Source organism: Saccopteryx bilineata, chromosome 8 (assembly GCF_036850765.1).
Source record: "Saccopteryx bilineata isolate mSacBil1 chromosome 8, mSacBil1_pri_phased_curated, whole genome shotgun sequence".
NCBI lineage: Eukaryota > Metazoa > Chordata > Mammalia > Chiroptera > Emballonuridae > Saccopteryx > Saccopteryx bilineata.
Window position 1 is genome coordinate 49,023,519 of NC_089497.1, and position 20,101 is coordinate 49,043,619.

Below are 20,101 nucleotides of genomic sequence, written 5' to 3' on the forward strand. Positions count from 1 at the left end.
ATATCACAAAAATATTTATCAGAATAATAAAAATACAACTTTTTGGAAAAGTTGTACTAACATTTATGAGATGTAGTAAGTAATAACAATATAATTTATTTGAATATAAATAAGCTGTCTCTTAGGTTTTTCCTATTCTGTGGCTAATTATTTCCTAAGGGTTATTTTTTTATCATGTGCAAGAAAGTATTATGAATCTTAACTAAAAGCAGCAATTCCAATTTTTTTGTTTCTTTGCTTTAAGTTCTTGTCAGTCCACTACCTTTATTTTCTTTAGTGATTTTGTTCTGAGAGCAACCATTTAAAAGTACTTCTGATCCACAGACTGTATAGCATAATGTGGTCCCTTTACAGCTATCAAAATTAAAATTTTAAGTCCAACCATATTTGAGAAACTAGGTCAACTCTTTTTTTTTTTTTTATAAATAAATTTTTTTATTTTAATGGAGTGACATCAATAAATCAGGGTACATATATTCAAAGAAAACATTTCCAGGTTATCTTGTCATTTAGTTCTGTTGCATACCCATCACCCAAAGAGAAATCATCCTCCGTCACCCTCTATCCAGATTCTTTGTACCCCTCCCCCTCCCCTTCCCCCTCTCCCCCCTTCCCTCTCCCCACCCACAGTAACCACCACACTCTTGTCCATGTCTCTTAGTCTCGCTTCTATGTCCCACCAATGTATGGACTCCTGCAGTTCTTGTTTTTTTCTGATTCGCTTATTTCACTCCGCATAATGTTATCAAGGTTCCACCATTCTGCTGTAAGTGATCCGATGTCATTGTTTCTTCTAGCTGAATAGTATACCATGGTGTATATGTGCCCCACCTTCTTTATCCAGTCTTCTATTTTTTTTTTTACAGTGATTAAAAGCCTTTAAGCAAACTCTTGGCCAATACAGCAAGAATCCATAAAAGAGTAGTGTCCTTAACATGTTCACCAAGTCCAAATTGGCCCCATCACCATGCCAAATCCCTGAAAAATGCAACCCAACCACAGTTCAATCTGTTAGGAGCTGTCACAGGGAGCAGGAGTCCCGGAAAAGTTCACACAGGAAAAGTCCGCATGGCACTGGAATTGTCACCATTCTATACTTTGCAGCTCATGTCCAAGTCCCAATGACCGCTGCTTCTAGCTGGTAATGATTCAGGTAGACTGGAAAAGCCATTTGCAGCATACGTGGATATGGAGCTTCTGTTCTCTGCCTGGAGAGTTGAGACCAGGTTGCTTTTCCCTGGAGCTCTGCGACTGTGGCATGGTAAAGAGAACCTTGGGATACACTAAATTTCCGCCACGCGAGTCTCTCCCTGCTGCTGTTTGCTCCGGGGAGCTGGGCAGCCCTCTCCGCGTTTCCCCGTTTCCGCTTTTCCTACCAGTCTCTGTGTGGCTTCTTCAGCGTTCCTTGGTTGAAGAGTCCTCTTAGTTTAGTCCAAAGTTGGTTTTTCCAGATGATAGTTCTTAAAATTAGTTTGTAATCCACTTTGGTTCTGGGAGGTAGATGTTGGTTCGTCCGCCTACTCCAGCACCATCTTGTCTCTTCTAGGTCAACTCTTACTAACCAGCTTCACAATTTCAGATAAAAACGTCTGATTGCCCCAGCCTAAGTCAGCTCCTCTCCTGGTCCACTGTGTTGTGGAAGTAATTTCAGAGAAAGCAGAATCACGGAAGTTGGGTAGCTCAGTTGGTTAGTGTCGACCCAACATGGGAAGATTGTGTGTTCGACCCCTGGTCAGGACACATACAAGAATCAACCAACAAAAGCATAAATAAGTGGAACAACAAATCCATGTTCCTCTTTCTCTTCCTCTCTATCTAAAAATCAATAAATAAAAATTTAAAAGAAAGATAGCTTTTTTTTTTTAAAGATTTATTCATTTTAGAGAAGTTGGGGGAGAGAGAGGGGTGGGGGGAGGAGCAGGAAGCATCAACTCCCACATGTCCCTTGAACAGACAAGCCCAGGGTTTCGAACCGGTGACCTCAGCATTCCAGGTCAGCACTTTATTCACTGTGCCACCACAGGTCAGGATAGCTTACTCTTTAGTGTACAGGCATATCTTTGAGGTACTGCAGGTTTGAGTCCAGCCCACTGCTATAAACTAGTATGACAAGAAAGCAAGTCATAATCTTTTTGCTGATAAAAGGTCTTGCCATAAATTGGTAAAAATGCAACATCTGAGTGACATCAGAACAGCAGTGTGAGAGATCCCCTTGTTTTCTCCCCTTGAAGTTTCAACAATTCCAACAGCTATAATTCAAAGGATTTCCTGTTTAATGCACAAACATGTCAGATTTGCTCATTGAAACATGTAAAGGTGGGCAAATGGGGGCAAACGAAAGGTAAAAATGGAAAAGCGTTGTGAGCCAGCGCGACTCGTAATTTTGGAGGATTAGAAAGTAAACAAAGGAAAAGGATGGGATGATGGGATCGGGAGGACTCACTACCAAGACTGATCATCCGCAAGGGTGAGTCTCCACCCCCAAAACGCTTTATTTTTATAGTGTAAAGCCACGTTATTTTGCAAAACAGAACTCAGATACAAAGTTACATTTATGAGGCAAACCAGGAATTCTTCCAAGTGCAGAAAACCCCCACCATGCATAACATCTTAACTTCACAAAACAAAGGGTGAAAAGAAAACTGCCTCCAGGTCTCTTCAAGGGTCATGGGTGATGGGACGAGTGGAAACCATCAGCATCACAGCTGACATGGAGGTGCTGGGAAGGGCCTGGAAACTGCCTTTACCAATTCAAACCAGCGGAGCTTGTGGGGAGAGCTGAGCTCTTTGGCATAAGTATGAAACTGCGAGGGCTTTTGTCAGCTTGCGGTCTCCCACAGAAAACAGCTCGAAGGCACCATGGACGCAGCCTGGCAGCTGGGAAGTCACAGCAAGGCTCAGGCCAGAGGGGAAGAATCAGGTTGTAGTGGGCACTCCCTTCACCCGGGAGGAGCAGAGATTCAGTGAGCGTTCCAGCAGGAGTGCGCAGTTCAAGCCGCTGCGGAGCCCAGTAACATGTCCAGGGACAGAGCACAGAAGTGAGGCCGCAGTTGTCTGGCAGTTAGCATTTCAGAGAAACAAAGTCATGGAGCCTGCTGCCTTCCCTTAACTTCCCAGAGCTTGCCTCTCCTCACCCTTCATGTTAGATGCAGAACATATGTATTATCTACAAACCTGAAAACTGGTGCTACACGAACTTTTTTCCTGAGCCAAGAGTGGACTCTGTGACTAATCCCGGGGTTGGGTGGAGCTGTGGTAGCGATGCCCCAGAGATCTGCTGGTAGCCATGGCTGAAACAGCAAAGCAACAAAGGAGGTGGTCCTGTTCCCTCAGCTCACCCCACCAGTGGGGAAAGCATTGAAATTTTACAGATTAGTAGCCCCATTGCCACAGCATTGCCCTGCAGAGGTGGTCCCTTGGGACTGGAATGAATGACCAGATCAGAGGGGAAGCGCCAGCCTCCCAGGGAACACAGATTATTTTCCATCACTCCGCAGAGATCTGAAAAGCCAGAGAAGTGCAAGAGCTAAAAACAACTTGTGATTCAGTGCCACTGACTGGAAAACAATAAAAGACTTCTTTTCAATCTACTAAGGAAATGCTGGTTCTTTGAAATGATTTAAAAAGCTGACAAACCCTTGGCTAGACTCACTAAGGAAAAAAGAGAAAAGACTCATATAAACAAAGTCAGAAATAAAAGTTAACACAGACATCACAGAAATACAATGGATTTGTACTAGAATACAGGAGGCCTTTGGATTATGACACATTTCCATTCTTACGACAGTGATGTAACCCAAATTTTGGGGTAAGTCGAAACACACCCTAGCCTAAGCCACTTACCGATTCTAACAGAGTTATAAAATCATAATCTAGAACAGTGATTTTCAACCTTTTTTTTTTCATGGCACAAACACAAATTACTAAGGTCAGTGCCCCTGACTAAATACAACCATTTTCATCTTATGGCACAAATAAATTAGTTACTAAGGAAGAAGAGGTCAGGGCCCCTTTTTCTTTAGTAATTAGTTTATGAGTGCATGAGAAACAGGTTGAAAATCACTGATCTAGAACATAAAAACACAACTAAGCCATAGAAAAAGAATACTGCATATTCTGCCGTGTGCAACCAAATTAGTTCATCCATGTAGTCCATAAGTACAAGGCTTATAGTGTAAACTGAAACACGTCTCAACTTTTTAAAGTTTTTATGGGAATGAGTGTCATAAACTCAAAACGTCATATGTCAAGACTGTCGTAACCTGAGGACCCCCGGTACTATGAAAGACTATATGCCACCAAATTCCTTAACCTAGAAAAAATGACTAAGTTTCTAGAAATATATAACCTTCCTAGACTGAATCAGGGAGAACTGGACAATATAAATGGACTGATCAACAGTGAGAAACTTGAAACAACCATCAAAAACCCTCCCCTCCAAAATAAAGGTCCAGGCTTCATTAGTGAATTCTACCAAACATTCAAAGATTTGATACCTATCCTTCTCAAACACTCCCAGAAAATGAAGAAGAGATACTTCCTAACATATTTCATGAGGCAACATAACCCTGATACCAAAACCTGTCAAGGAAAACACACAAAAAGAAAACTACAGACCAATATCTCTAAAGAATACAGATGCAAAAATCCTAAACAAAGTAGCAAATCAAATTACAACACCACATTAAAAAAATAATACATCATGATCAGGTGGTGCTAATTCCAAGGGCACAAGGATGGTTCAACACAGCAGACTGATTAATGCAATATACCACATTAACAACAACAAAAAAGGATAAAACTCATATGATCTTATCAATAGATGCAGAAAAAACATTTGATAAGATACATTGATTTTTGATTAAGCTCTCAATAAAATGGGTACAGAAGGAAAGTACCTCAACATGATAGAGGCTACATATGACAAACCCTCAGCTAATATCATACTCAATGGTGAAAAACTAAAAGCTTTTCCTCTAAAATCAGGAATAAGACAAGGATGCCCATTATCACCACTGTTATTCAATATAATACTGGAAGTCCTAGCCTGAGCAATCAGGCAAGAGAAAAAAATAAAACATCCAAATTGGGAATGAAGAAGCAAAAGTGTCACTTCTTGCAGATGATGATTCCTTATATAGAAAATCCTAAAGACTCCATCAGAAAACTATTAGAAACAATAAATACAGTAAAGTTACGGGATACAAAGTGTTTTTTAATTTAAAATTTTTATTTTTGATTTATTGTGTTGACAGTTTCAAGTGTCCTACTCCATATAATACCTTCCACACATAGCATCGTGCTCCCAGGCCCCATGCAAAGTCTCTTTCACCTCCTTTTCCCCCTTCCTCCAATCTCCACCCCCCTCCCCCCACACACACACTTTTCCTCTGGCTATTGCTGCCCTGTTGTCTGCATATATGGACAAGTCCCGCCAGGGGTGAAGATGATGGAGATGCAAAGATCTGACTCCGGGGACCAGGTTCAGTGACGCAGATCCGCTTTATTCAGGAAGTAAACTAGCTTATATACTTGGGTTCAGCCAATAGGATGTTATACTAAGACAAATGGCCAAAAAAGGTCAGGAGGCTGCCTGGCTAGTGCTGAGTCATTTCCGTATAGTGGGCGAGCTCCCTCTGGGGTGTGCCGGGGAGGGTTTATTCTTGCTGGAGTGTTCTCACAGCATAGCATCAACCACAGCTGCCAGGTAAATGCTCTGTGCTCTACCTACATCTCCCCCTTCTCTTTTAATTAAGGCCGGTTGAACTTGCTTGATGACAGCTTGCTGTTGTAGCTTCTGAATTCTACGCATTATGCAATGGAACCCTAGTAGAGCTAAAACAACTATAATACCTATTACACTATATGCTAATAGATTAGCTGGATTAAACAATGAGGCAAGCTTCTGTAATGTTTGACTAGTTAGGAAATAGAACAGGGGTCTTAAACAGGGGATTCCTCCTAGGGGTCGGGATGTCATTTCCCTCCCATTGTGTTACAGAGACCTTCCAGGTGCCGTTAAACACAGTTCCATTTTGATTGTAAAAAATGAACGTAGGTCCATGCACGCCCCCTTTCCACAAAGGTCCCAGCGTCCAAACATGGAACAGATGGCTTGCTGTGGGCTGCGTACTGCATATGATTACACTCCATCTCTCAGCTTCCAATGCCAAACTCTGAGGTTGATGGTCTGCACATCCAGGCCAGAGGCAATGCAGCAGTCTCTCCAGGGAATTCCTTCTCTCAGGAGTGTTCTTAGATGTTCGACATACAGGAATGAGCAAAGAGGTGACCCTGGGAAGGCAAGGTTAGCAGGGCGGGCCCAGCTGTTGGTAGCTAGGGGGAGGAGGGCTTGTAGGCCAAGTACTGAGCCTTGGTTGATAGTACTGTTTTCAGCAAAGTCCCCCGTAGTATGATTTTGAAGGAGGACCCACCCTTCCGAGGGGACGGTGTTATTATTCAGAGTAAACTTAAGTAGCATTGGGTCACTGAGGTTACCCCATATAGTGCCGTTCCACTGTTGGGATTCCCGGCCACTATTATCACAAGGGAGACTAAGGGAGCAGTTACTGGAATATACTGCTGGAAACTGTGGGCTATTAACTTCAACAGGCATAATTATGCCAGGGTGGGGAACAGCCACAGCCACCCAGACATGGGGGTCTGCCCACATCTGGGAATAACGGTTACTACAGCACACATAAGCAGGAACAGAGCACCAGGGCCTGGGGGCCCTCCAGGGGCCACTCTCTGGACCCGCCCCGCCAAAGCCTCCACATCCCCCCAGGTGATGGGGCGCGCATGCCAGCCGTGAGGTCTTCTTCTGGAGCGCTGAGGACCTCCTCCCCTCAGGCGTAGTTGGTGTGGACAAATGGCCAAAACAAGTCAGGAGGCTGCCTGGCTAGCACTGAGTCATTTCTGTATAGCAAGGCCAGGGCTGTGGCTTTGGACGGGTGAAGACTGAACCACTTAGTGGGTGCCCAAGAAACCCTGTCAAGCAGTTTTGGGGGTTCCTGGGATCCAAATTGGTTGAAAAACACAAGTATAACCTCTCCCTTGGGTTAAAAGAAGGTGTGATCCCCGCCACTGTGCCGTGGCTGGGTCCTTCCAGCATCATTTCAGAGAGAGGGGCGGGGGAGAGAGAGAGCGAGAGACACAGAAAAATAGACAAGACAGATAGACAGACAAATGAGGGGGGAAAAGAAAAGACACATGGGGGTGTACAGGTTGGCCCACGGGTCTGCAGCAGGAACACGTGTTAGAGTTAAAGCTGGGGTAGAAAACGGAGTCTGAGAGGCTGGGGTGGGGCATTGAGCTTGGCAAGGAATGTGGAAGTAGCGACTTCTGCTTTGTCGGGTGGCAGAGCTGATGGCGCGGTTTCTAATGTATCTGGTTTCGTTTCTACACACTCGGCTGCAAGTCCATCAAACTCAGTGGTCCAACCCTTTTCTTCCTCTACAGGGGGAGGTGAACACGGAGGTTGGGGCTCCTCTGAAAGAGGAGTAGCCTGTAGGACCTTAGGGACCGGCGGAAGGGCCCCAGCAGGCACACTGGTCAAGCGGGTGTGTATTGCCAGTAAGGCAGGAGTGAGGCCGAGAGGGAAGGTTTGCCCCCCATGTACCTCAGCTGAGCGAATGTGTCGGAGAGCTCGGGCCCAAGTATCCGAGTCCCAGAGGGACGCGTCCTCAATCCAGGGATTGAGACCAGAGAGAATCTCCCAGTAAGTACAGAGATCCTCTTCACAAACTTCAACTCGCCTCCTCTGCAATAGGGCGTGCAGGGCTCGAGCCTGCGGAGCTCGGGAGGGGGGAGAAGGTTTCCCATTGCAGAGGGTCACTCACCCGTCCCTTGGATGCCGGTTAGGGGTTAGGTCCCTGTTCAAGGTGCCAGTTGTGGACAAGTCCTGCCAGGGGTGAGGACGACGGAGATGCAAAGACCCGACTCCAGGGACCAGTTTCAGTGACGCAGATACGCTTTATTCAGGAAGTAAACTAGCTTATATACATGGGTTCAGCCAATAGGATGTTATACTAGGACAAATGGCCAAAAAAGGTCAGGAGGCTGCCTGGCTAGCACTGAGTCATTTCTGTATAGCGGGCGAGCTCCCTCCGGGGTGTGCCAGGGAGGGTTTATTCTTGCTGGAGTGTTCTCACAGCATAGCATCAACCACAGCTGCCAGGTAAATGCTCTGTGCTCTACCTACATGTATATTGTGTTACGTATATATAACTTGGCTAGTCCCTAAAACTTCTTTGATCCCATTCACTCTTCCTCCTTCCCTCTGACAGCTGTCCATCAGTTCTTTGTGACCCTGCCTCTATTTCTATTTTGTTCCTCAGTTTGTTGTATTCATTAGATTTTATATATGAGATCAGATGATATTTGTCTTTCTCTGCCTGGCTTATTTCACTTAGCACAATAATCTCCAGGTCCATCCATGCCATCGCAAAAGGTAAGATTTCCTTCTTTTTCACAGCTGTGTAGTATTCCATTGTGTATATGTACCACAGTTTTTTAATTCACTTGTCCACTGACAGACACTTCAGCTGTAGCCAGATCTTGGCTATTGTAAACAATGCTGCAATGAACATGGGAATGCATATCTTCTTTGAATTAGTGTTTTGCGGTTCTTAAGATATATTCAAAGAAGTATGATAGCTGGGTCATAAGGCAGATTCATTGTTAATTTTTTGAGAAAATGCCATACTGTTTTCCACAGTGGCTGCAAGAATCTGCATTTTCACCAGCAGTGCAGGAGAGTTTGCCACATCCTGGCCAGCACTTGTTGCTTAGTGATTTGTTAATGAAAGCCATTCTGGTAGGTGTGAGGTGATAATGTCACTGTCATTTTAATTTGCATTTCTCTGATGATTAGTGACATTGAGCATTATTTCATATGCCATCTCTATGTCTTTGGAGAAGTGTCTGTTCAGGTCCTTTGCCCATTTTTAATTGAATTGTTTACTTTCCTGGTGTTGAGTTTTATAAGTTTTTTTTTAAAATCAATTTTGGTTATTAACCCCTTATTAGATACATAGGCAAATATGTATCACACTACCTGATATTAAACTATACTACAAGGCCACTGTAATAAAACAGCCTGGACTGGCATAAGAATATGCACACAGATAATGGAACAGAACAGAGAACCCAGAATAAACCTATGTCTTTACAGTCAATTAATATTTGACAAAGGAGACAAGTATACAAGGAGTAAAGACAGTCTCTTTAGTAAATGAAAAAGTACATGCAAAAAAGTACATGCAAAAAGGAATGAAACTGGACTACCAGCTTACACTATACACAAAAATAAATTCAAAATGGATAAAAGACTTAAATGTAAGTCACAAAACCAGAAAAATCCTAGAAGAAAACAGTAGACTCTCAAACATCTCTCATAGCAATATTTTTGCTGATTTGTTTCCTCAGGAAAGTGAAATAAAGGAAAAAAATAAGCAAATGAGACTATATCCAAATAAAAAGCATTTAGCCTGGCCTGTGGTGGTTCAGTGGATAGAACATTGACTTGGAACACTGAGGTTGCTAGGTTAGAAACCCTGGGCTTGCCTGGTCAAGGTGCAGACAGGAAGCAACAGGCAAGCAATAAACAACTAAAGTGAAGCAACTAGGACTTGATACTCCTCGTCCCTACTCTGTTAAAATCAATAAATAAAATCTTTAAAAAAAAGTAAAAAGCTTTTTGCACAGCAAAAAGTATAACAAAATCATATTTTAAATGAGAACTTTCTCATAAATGTATTACAAAGGAGGTTAAATTAGTATAAAGCAATTTAAAGAAATTAGCAGTCCAATATGAACCAGTAGAATGTGATTTTTTTTTAACTAAATTATCACTTTGAGAATTTGAAGCAACAGTCAGATTGAAAAGGAATAGTTTAGTGTAGTGGTTTTCAACCTTTTTAATTATTAGGGATGGGTGAAAATAGAATAATTATTTTGGAGACCACTAGGACAGAAATGACCCTGAGCGTAAGTGAATTCAATTAGGAATATTTTATCATTTTCATAAGATCTCAGGGTGGCTAGCTCTTTGTGGACCAGCACCAAATTTCTAGTAGACAACCCATGGACCGGCTCACTGTCCAGCAGTTGAAAAACACTGGTTTAGTTTATGTGTATAAATTTTTCCTCTTACATATCAAAGGAAATTAGTTACGGATAGATTTACTTTTTTCTGAACCTGATGGAAAAGTCAGAGAACAACAAAGGAGAACATCATGAAAAATGAAATACTGGCTAAACACCAGAGTACTGGGGGCTCTTATGAGATTTGGGGTGGGATAATAACATGGAGAAAAAATCCTTATAAATTTTGGCTCTGTGATTGTGTTGGTGGGATGGCTCTGTGACTGAAAGGCAGGGAGAACAATGACGATGTTGCTGAGTTAGGACAGCGTGACTCCTGAGTGACACGAATGTGTGGCCAGGAGTAGTGAGGGACACGGGGGGAAAGCAATGATGAAAATAAGGACTTAGACCAGCAATATTACTTAGAAATGAACTTAAAGTAGTGTTTTCTAGATAATGAAAGACACTGACTTGGCTGACAAGAAGAGAACATTTCCAGATGGCAGAATGGAACAGCAAAGGAGGTTACAATAAGCAGATGGTACGTGGAGATGCCAATCATCTGTTTAGATAATCTGAATGAGGTTTTTGAGAAGTGGGGGAAGAGGTAGATAGATGATCTTAAATTTGGTGCTGAGAGGAAGAAAACCCTGCGTCGCCTGATGCCTCTGATCTCATATGTCCCACACTGGGAAAGAAGGGCTAAGGGGAGCTACCCACAGATGTTCCGCTCAGCCAGATGCTGCTGCAGATCCCGTTATACAGGGGATATACTTTCCATTTCCATGCTTTCCCCTTCCTCCTTCTTTGTCTTCATCTTGCAGCAAGTCCTTGAAGATAAACACAGACAATAAAACTTTAGATAGGCAAGTTTCCCTTAAGTTGTGCCCATGTATATCAGTGAGCCTTCAGACTGGCTTAGAATGAGAGCAGCGGTTCTAAAACTGTGGTGGGGGGGGGGGGGATTTCCACCCTTCGTCTTCCCAAAAGTGAGTATTTGCAATGCTTGAAGACATTTTTGGTTGTCATGCCTGGTGCGAGGGGTGCTATTGGTATAAAGAGCTAGGGATGCCACTAAACATGCTACAAAGCCCAGAATAACACGCAGAGGCAAACAATTATTCACTCCCAAATGTCCATAGTCCTAAGGATGGAACCAAACTAGAGGGTCTAGCTGGGCAGTCTTCATCAGAAACATCCTTGAGTCACCAGTTCTTTTTCACCCTATTTGGGGGTTGAGTTGTTCAGAGCAGAGTCTCTAGTGACTTCCCTGACCTTTGACACATTTTGTGCTGAAGGTTGGGAAAGTCAGCAGATGTTGATTTTTCCTTTTTCTATTCTCAGTGGACATGACTTCTATTCCAAGACAGCTTGGTGTGCCTTCATGGTGACTCCTGCTATAGCACTGACCTAGCAGTTTGTTTTCATTTAGTTAGCAACTGAGGATAGCACATGTGTAAGGCCCAACTTTTAAACTCATAGGGTAAAAGAGTCTAGATATATCTTCTTTCCTTTACCACTCCTGACCTTTCATCAAAAAATGTGTTTTGAAGAATTGAGAATGGATAAAATCACCTGTGGTCAGTTAGTCTCTCCACTTCATTCGTACATCTTACCCTCCTCCAAGAAAATAATTCTTGTCCTCAACATCTTGTCATTTATGACTTTTCTCAAATTCCAAATCAAAGGTTGGAATATCACATTACATCCAAAATGTTTTCATATTAGTTAGAAAGCCTTGATGTCTCCAAGAAAATATTATAAAGTTAGTGGGAAAAACAAAAGGACTAAGTTAGAATTTAGTGTCTTGAAGGCAATGGATTCTTATCTTTGTCACTCCAGTGCTCAGTAGAGTGCCAGGCACATAGCAGGTGCTTAAGAAATGTCTGTCTAGTGAATGAACAGAACTTGCTGAACCAAGGAAAGGAGACATTGAAGTTTCCACAGACTTTCCAGAAATGAGAATAGCCTAAAATCTCAGAGAGATGATAAACTATACTAATTAAATTTGGGCTTCCAGAATTATAGTACAATAGCACTCACAGTTGACTTGGGTGGCAGCAGTATAGGGTGATCCCAATAACTACAAAAAGGCTCAATATAACCATCCAGATCCAGAATTGATTAAAAGAATGAGAGGTTTGTGGCTCGGCTGTGGAGGGAAAAGAAAAATGTTAGCTCTACTGTATTGCTAACTGCCAAATACCCATAGAATGCCCCTTCTTTTGACACAACTGTAAAGAATATTTTTTACTTCTTTGCTTGGTCAGCTTTCCAATATGCAATTGACAGCTTTTTCTTGCATAACTTGTCAATCAGATATATGCTTGTGGGCAACTAATATCCAGATGTCACATATTGAATATAAAAAATAATTTTGAACTTTTGATGAGTTAAGTAGGCATAAAAAGAACTCTAAGAAGATAATTTAAAAACCAGTTTGCCTCAGCCACATAGCTCAGTTGGTTGGAGCATTGTCCCAACATGCTAAGGTTGAGGGTCTGATCCCTGGCCAGGGCACATACAAGAAGCAACCAATGAATGCCTGTATAAATGGAACAGCAAATTGATGTTTCTATTCTCTCTCTCTCTCTCTCTCTCTCCTTCCTTCTCTCTCTGATATCAATCAATAAAAAAATTATAAAGCCACTTGTCGTTGTATCTCATTTTTATAGCTGCAAATACTATGTATTACTACTAGTAATTAGTGGATGTTGTATCTAGATGTATCTTATTTTTCCTTATCCAGCTATGTCATGCCTTCTCTCTTTCTCTCAGCATGTTCTATTAACACACAGTGGTTGCCTAATGTACACACAGTGGTTGCCTAATGTACAAGAATAATTTCCATTTATTTTCAGATACATCTTTCACCATCCATCCTACAGAGTTTCTGGTAGGGGAAAAGAAGCCCAGCAAAGAACTAAGAGTTGATATGGCTTGGTATTAAATGGTATCATCCTGGCAGAGAGCTCTGCAGACTGGCTACCAGCTGCAGATACAGGAACAGAGAGAACATGGGACATGAGGAAGGAGGTAGGTGTGGAGTACAAATGTGTGTGTGTGTGTGTGTGTGTGTGTGTGTGTGTGTTAGGTAAGCAGGAGCAGCTGCTACACCATTTATCCTTCAACTCTTTTGAGGAATAGTTAGCAACAACATCTGAAGGAAGGGCGGGAACACAAATTAAAACCAATGTTATTCGGTAGAGCGTCGGCCTAGCGTGCAGAGGACCCAGGTTCGATTCCCGGCCAGGGCACACAGGATAAGCGCCCATTTTCTTCTCCACCCCTCTGCCGCGCTTTCCTCCCTGTCTCTCTCTTCCCCTCCCGCAGCCAAGGCTCCATTGGAGCAAAGATGGCCCGGGCACTGGGGATGGCTCTGTGGCCTCTGCCTCAGGCGCTAGAGTGGCTCTGGTCACAACATGGCGACGCCCAGGATGGGCAGAGCATCGCCCCCTGGTGGGCAGAGCGTCACCCCATGGTGGGCATGCCGGGTGGATCCCGGTCGGGCACATGCGGGAGTCTGTCTGACTGTCTCTCCCTGTTTCCAGCTTAAGAAAAATGAAAAAAAAAAACCAATGTTATTATCAAGAAAAAAAGAGAGAAGACCCAAATGAATAAAATCAGAAATGAAAGAGCAGAAGTAACAACTGACACTGCAGAAAAACAAAAGATTTTAAGAACATACTATGAAAAACTACATGCCAACAAATGGGCCAACCTTGGCAAACGGATAAATTCTTAGAAACATACTACCTCCCAAAACTGAATCTGAAAGAATCAGAAAACCTGAATAAACTGATTACAATTAATGAAATTGAAGATGTAATAATTAAAGAAAGAAAAAACTTCCAACAAACAAAAGTCTTGGACCTGATGGCTTCGCAGGCATAGTTTATCAAAACATCCAGAGAGGAGCTAACATCTGTTCTTCTCAAACTATTCCAAAATATTCAAGAGGATGAAATATTTCCAAGCTCTTTTTATGAGACCTACATGATCCTAATCCCAAAACCAGACAAATACACTACAAAGAAAGAAAACAATAGGCCAATATCTCTGATGAACATAGATGCAAAAATACTCAACAAAATACTAGCCAAATGGATCAAGCAATATATTAAAAAGACCATACTCCATGACCAAGTGGGATTTATTCTAGGGATGCAAGACTGGTAAAATGTTGGCAAATCAATTAACCTGATTTATCACATAAACAAAATGAAAGGTAACGATCACATGATCATATCAATGGATGCAGAAAAAGCATTTAATAAAATTAAGCATTTATTTGTGATAAAAACTCTCAGCAAAATGGGACAAGAGATCATTTCTCAAAATAATAAAGGCCATATATGACAAACCCACAGCCAATTTCATACTAAATAGGCATAAACTAAAAGCATTTCTCCTAAGATCAGGAACAAGACAGGGATGTCCACTTTCATCACCCTTATTCAACATACTATAGTTCTGGAAGTTCTAGCCAGAGCCATTAGACAAGATAAAACAATTAAAGGCAGCTAAGTTGGAAAGGAAGAAGTAAAACTGTCCTTATTCATAGATGACATGATATTGTACATAGAGAACCCTAAAGGCTCCACCAAAAAACCTGCCAGATCTAATAAATAAACCCAGAAAAGTAGCAGGATACATAATTAATATTTAGTAATCACTTGCATTCTTATATACCAATAATAAATTATCAGAAAGTAATTAAGAAAAACAATTCAGCCTGCCCAGGCATGGTTCAGTGGATAGAGTGTCGGACTTGGATGCGGAGAACCCAGGTTCAAAACCCCGAGGTTGCCAGCCTGAGTGTGGGATCATCTAGTTTGAGCAAGGCTCGCCAGGTTGAGACCAGGGTCACTGGCTTGAGCAAGGGGTCACTTGGTCTGCTGTAGCCCCCCAGTCAAGGCACATATGAGAAAGTAATCAATGAACCACTAAGGTGCCACACAAAGAATTGATGTTTCTCATCTCTCTCCCTTTCTGTCTGTGTGTCCCTATCTGTCCCTCTCTCTGTCTCTGTCACACAGAAAAAAAGAAAATAATTCCATTTATCACTGTAACAAGAAAAATAAGGTACCTGGGAATAAATTTAACCAAGGAAGTAAATGACCTGTATTGGAAAGTTATAGCACATTGAAGGAAGAAGTTGAGAAAGACACAAATAAGTGAAAGTATATATGGTTTTCAGGGATTGGAAGAATTAACATCATTAAAATGTCCATATTCCCCAAAGCAATCTATAGATTCAATGCAATTTCTATCAAGATACCAATGATGTATTTTGCAGAACTAGAACAAATATTCCAAAAATTTATATGGAACCACAAAAGACCCTGAATAGCCACAGCAATCTTGAGAAAGAAGAACAAAGTAGAAAGAATCATGCTGCCTGTTATCAAACTATGCTACAAAGCCACAGTAATCAAAACAGCATGTTACTTACAGACATATAGGTCAGTGGAACAGAATAGAGAGCCCAGAAATCAACCCTCACCTATATGATCAATTTTGACAAAAGAGGCAAGAACATACAATTCGGTAAAGACAGGCTATTCAATAAATGGTGTAGGGAAAATTGGACAATTACATACAAAAAATGAAACTAGATCACCTTCTTACACCAAACACAAGAATAAAATAAAAATGGGTTAAATATTTAAATATCAGACTCAAAACCATAAAAATAAAAAGAAAACATAGGCAGTAAAATCTCAGATGTTTCTTGTAGCTCTATTTTTTCAGATATATCCCCCCATGCAAGGGAAATGAGAGAAATGATAAACAAATGGGACTACATCAAAGGAAAATGTTTTTGCACAGCAAAGGAAACCATCAAAAAAATTAAAAGGCAACCCATCAATGGGAGAACTTATTTGCCAATATATTTGATAAGGGATTAATATCCAAAGATATCATATAAAGAATTTATAAACCTCAACACCAAAAACAAAACACAAAAATCCAATCCAAATAAAAAATAGGCAAAAGACCTGAATAGATACTTTTCTATCAGTCCATACAGATGGCCAATGGATATATGAAAAGATTCTCAACGTCACTAATCATCAGAGAAATGCAAATTAAAACTGCAATGAGATCTCAGCTCACTCCTGTCAGAATGGCTCTCATCAATAAATCAACCAGCAAGTACTAGAGAGGGTTTGGAGAAGAGAGAACACCTGAACACCATTATTGGGAATGCAGACTTGTGCCACCACTGTGGAAAGCAGTATCAAGTTACCTCATAAAATTAAAAATGAAATTTTCTTTTGTTACAGCTATCCCACCTCTAGAAATATATCTTAAGAATCCCCAAACACCAATTTGAAAGAATATATGCACCCTACGTTCCCTGCAACGTTATTTACAATAGCCAAGATCCGGAAACAGCCCAAGTGCCCATCAGTAGATGAGTGAATAAAAAAGCTGTGGTGCATATATACAATGGAATACTACGTGGCCATTAAAATAGAAGGAAACCTTGCCTTTTGGGATGTCATGGATGCCCCTGGAGAGCATTATGCTAAGTGAAACAAGCCAGTCAGAGAAAAACAAGTACATGATTTCATTTTTATATGGAATATAGTGAACAAAATGAACTAACAAGCAAGATAGAGACAGACTCGTCCACAAAGAACAGGCTGACAGCTATCAGGTGGTGGGGCCTTGGTGAGGAAGGTGGAGGGATAGAGGATGGGTGTGGAGGGATAAATGGTGATGGACAAAGACTTGACTGGAGGGGTGAACACACAATACTGTGTACAGAGTTGTGTTGTAGAATTGGGCTCCTGAAATCTGTATAATTATGTTAACCAGTGTTACCCCAGTAAATTCATTTTTTTTTAAAAAGTGCTAATTGATTGTTACAGAATAGTCATGGGGATGTAAAGTACAGCATAGGGAAAATAGTCAGTAAAAAAAAAAATAATAACAAACCTTGTAGAACTATTTGAGAACTAAATGGGGCAGAGAAGAAGGCAAGGAACTGCTGTCTTAAAAAAATTTTTAGTTTATTGATTTTAGACAGACAGGAAGGGAGAGAGAGAGACAGGAACTGTTCCTGTATGTGCCCTGACTGGGGATTGAACCAGCAACCTCTGTGCTTCAGGATGATGCTCTAACCCAGTGGTCCCCAACTCCCGGGCCGTGGACCGGTACTAGTCTGTGGGCCATTTGGTACCAGTCCTCAGAGAAAGAATAAATAACTTACATTATTTCCGTTTTATTTATATTTAAGTATGAACGATGTTCTATTTTTAAAAAATTACCAAATTCCGTCTGTTATATTCGTCTAAGACTCACTCTTGACGCTTGTCTCGGTCACGTAATACATTTATTTGTCCCACCCTAAAGGCCGGTCCGTGAAAATATTTTCTGACATTAAACCGGTTCGTGACCCAAAAAAGGTTGGGGACTACAGCTCTAACCAACCAAGCTATCTGGCCAGGGCATTAGAATTACTGTTTTTTAAATAACAAACCCTGTAGAACTATTTTTAATAACCAACTTTCTAAAATAACAAAACTAAATTAAAATTTTAAAAAAACAGTGAGGAACTTGAAACAATCATCAAAGACTTTCCCCAAAATAAAAAATCCAGACTTCATTAGGCTTCATTAGTGAATTCTACCAAACATTCAAAGAAGATTAGATACCTATCCTTTTCAAACTCTTCCAAAAAAACTGAAAAAGAGGCAATACTCCCTAACACATTTTTTGAGGCCAACATAACTCTGATGCCCTGGCAAGGATAACACAAAAAAAGAGAACTACAGACCAATAGTTGAGGAGTACAGATGCAAAAAAATCCTAAAGAAAATTCTAGAAAATCAAATACAACAATACATTAAAATATAATTCATCATGATCAGGTGGTACTCATTCCAGGAGGCACAAGGATTGTTCACATGCAAATCGATCAATGTAATACAGCAAGCACATCAACAAAACAAAGAACAAAAATCATATGATCTTATCAATAGATACAGAAAAAGCATCTGATAAAACACAGCATTGATTTATGATTAAAACACTCAATAAAATGGGTACAGAAGGAAAGTATCTTAGCATAATAAAGGCCATATATGACAAACCTATAGCTAATATCATACTCAATGGTAAAAAACTGAAAGTTTTTCCTCTAAAATCAGGAACAAGACAAGGCTGCCCACCCGCACCACCCTTATTCAACCCAGTATGGGAAATCGTAGCCAGAGCAATCAGTCAAGAGATAGAAATAAAAAGCATTCAAATTGGAAAGGAAGAAGTAAAAGTGTCGTTTTTAGCAGATGACATGAATCCTTACATAAAAACCCTTAAGACTCCACCAGAAAAACAATTAGAAACAATAAACAAATACAGTAAATTTACAGGGTGCAAAATTAATATACAACTATCATCTACATTCCTATATACTAACAATGAAATTTCAGAAATAGGAATAAAAAAACAATTTCCATTGTAATTGAAAAAATGGGAATAAAATACTTAACAATAAACTTAACAAAAGATGTGAAGTAATACAGACCCCCAGACAAAATGGTTAAATATATGAACTACTTATATTAACATCTATTATTTGACTCTCTTATAACTATTACATTGTTTCTTATCAAATAAGCCTTTTAAAGGCAATACTCACCTCATCTGACTTTTCAACAACAATCACCAAGACCATAGTCTTATTGGCAAACACAGTGTCTCTAAGTCACTATACATGTTCAATCCATGATTTTAAATCCCTAGGTTTTCATTCCTCCAAACTGCCTGAAGACACAGTCTGCCACAGACTTAAGACTTCTGTTTCTCCCTCCATTTTCTACAAACAGAAACGTTTCTTGAGTGTATACATATTCTAGAAAGGGAATTTTTCGGAGGTGGCCACTTCCGAAAAAAACCCTCTGAAGCAAGAGGAGGGGGAAGAGGAAAAAAAAAAAGCTGAAACATAAGGTTCATCCAGTAAGTTTTACATTAATCATTACATGCAGAATAGTATAAGAATGTGACTTTTTTTTTCTTTCTTTTTGCTAAAAGTCCGAGTGTTGGTGTGGAAACAAGTGCTTGACTTACCCACCATAGCTTTCTTGTAGACTGAGCAGTATGATCTGCTTACGTATCAGGTATAAACTTCCAGGCACTCAGTTCATTTTAGGCTGGTTCCAGTTTTTCCTTAGTCCGTTCCAGTTCACCTTTCATTTTTAGGAAAACGAATTGATCGTGGCATCTACCACTGTTGATCACAGTTGGGCGGCACTGGCTGCTGCCCTTGCTTGTGCTACTGGATTGGCCTAGTACACTCTGGCATCCCTCGGTCCTGGGTTGCTAGTCGCATTAAAATGATGTTTGTTTCCCCTGTTAGTTCTACAGGGTTTGTTGTAGACTCTTGCTGTTGTTGCTTAAGTTTTTCTTCTGATTAAACCAGTTACATCATTCGAGTTCAGATCTGTGTGCTTTCACTCAAGAGCTTGCACATATGCTTCATGCTGTTTTCATCTTAAAATGAAATAATCTCGTGCATAAATTTGGGAAGAGGTTCCTCACCGGTCATCTTGCATCCTCTCCAGGTAGAAGATGCACAGGCACCACCCAGTCACATAGGCCGAGACCACGCTGCCCTATTGAGCTATTGTCCCCGTGTTCTTCTTTGACTGTGGGTCTGGAGGCAACAAAGTGGTTCTGAGGAAGTGAGGCCTGACCACCCCATCCCAATTTCATTTTTTAAAGAAATAGAACAAAAGATAATCTGATTTCCATGGAACTAAGAAAAGACCTTGAATGACAAATCAATCCCAGAAAAAGAATGAAGCTGCAGGTATCTGACTTCCTGACTTCAAATTATACTACAGACCTACAAAAATAAAAAAAGCGTGGTACTAACAGAAAAAAACAGGCACACCAATCAATGGAACAGAATTGAGAATGGAGAAATAAAACCAGCTGGGCAATAATTTTCCAAAAAGTAGCCAAAAACACACAATGGAGAAAAGAAAGCCTCTCCAAT

At 40.8% G+C, this 20,101-nt stretch overlaps 1 long non-coding RNA gene across 1 annotated transcript; it reads right to left on the reverse strand.

Moving 5' to 3' along the window:
* Window positions 1-10,737: 10,737 nt before the first annotated feature.
* On the reverse strand, window positions 10,738-19,295 carry LOC136312259 (uncharacterized). The gene is made up of 3 exons (XR_010726911.1): window positions 19,171-19,295; window positions 12,133-12,241; window positions 10,738-10,919 (listed from the first exon to the last, which is right to left on the reverse strand). It is a non-coding gene; the product is annotated as an uncharacterized lncRNA (long non-coding RNA).
* Between the last annotated feature and the right edge of the window lie 806 nt (window positions 19,296-20,101).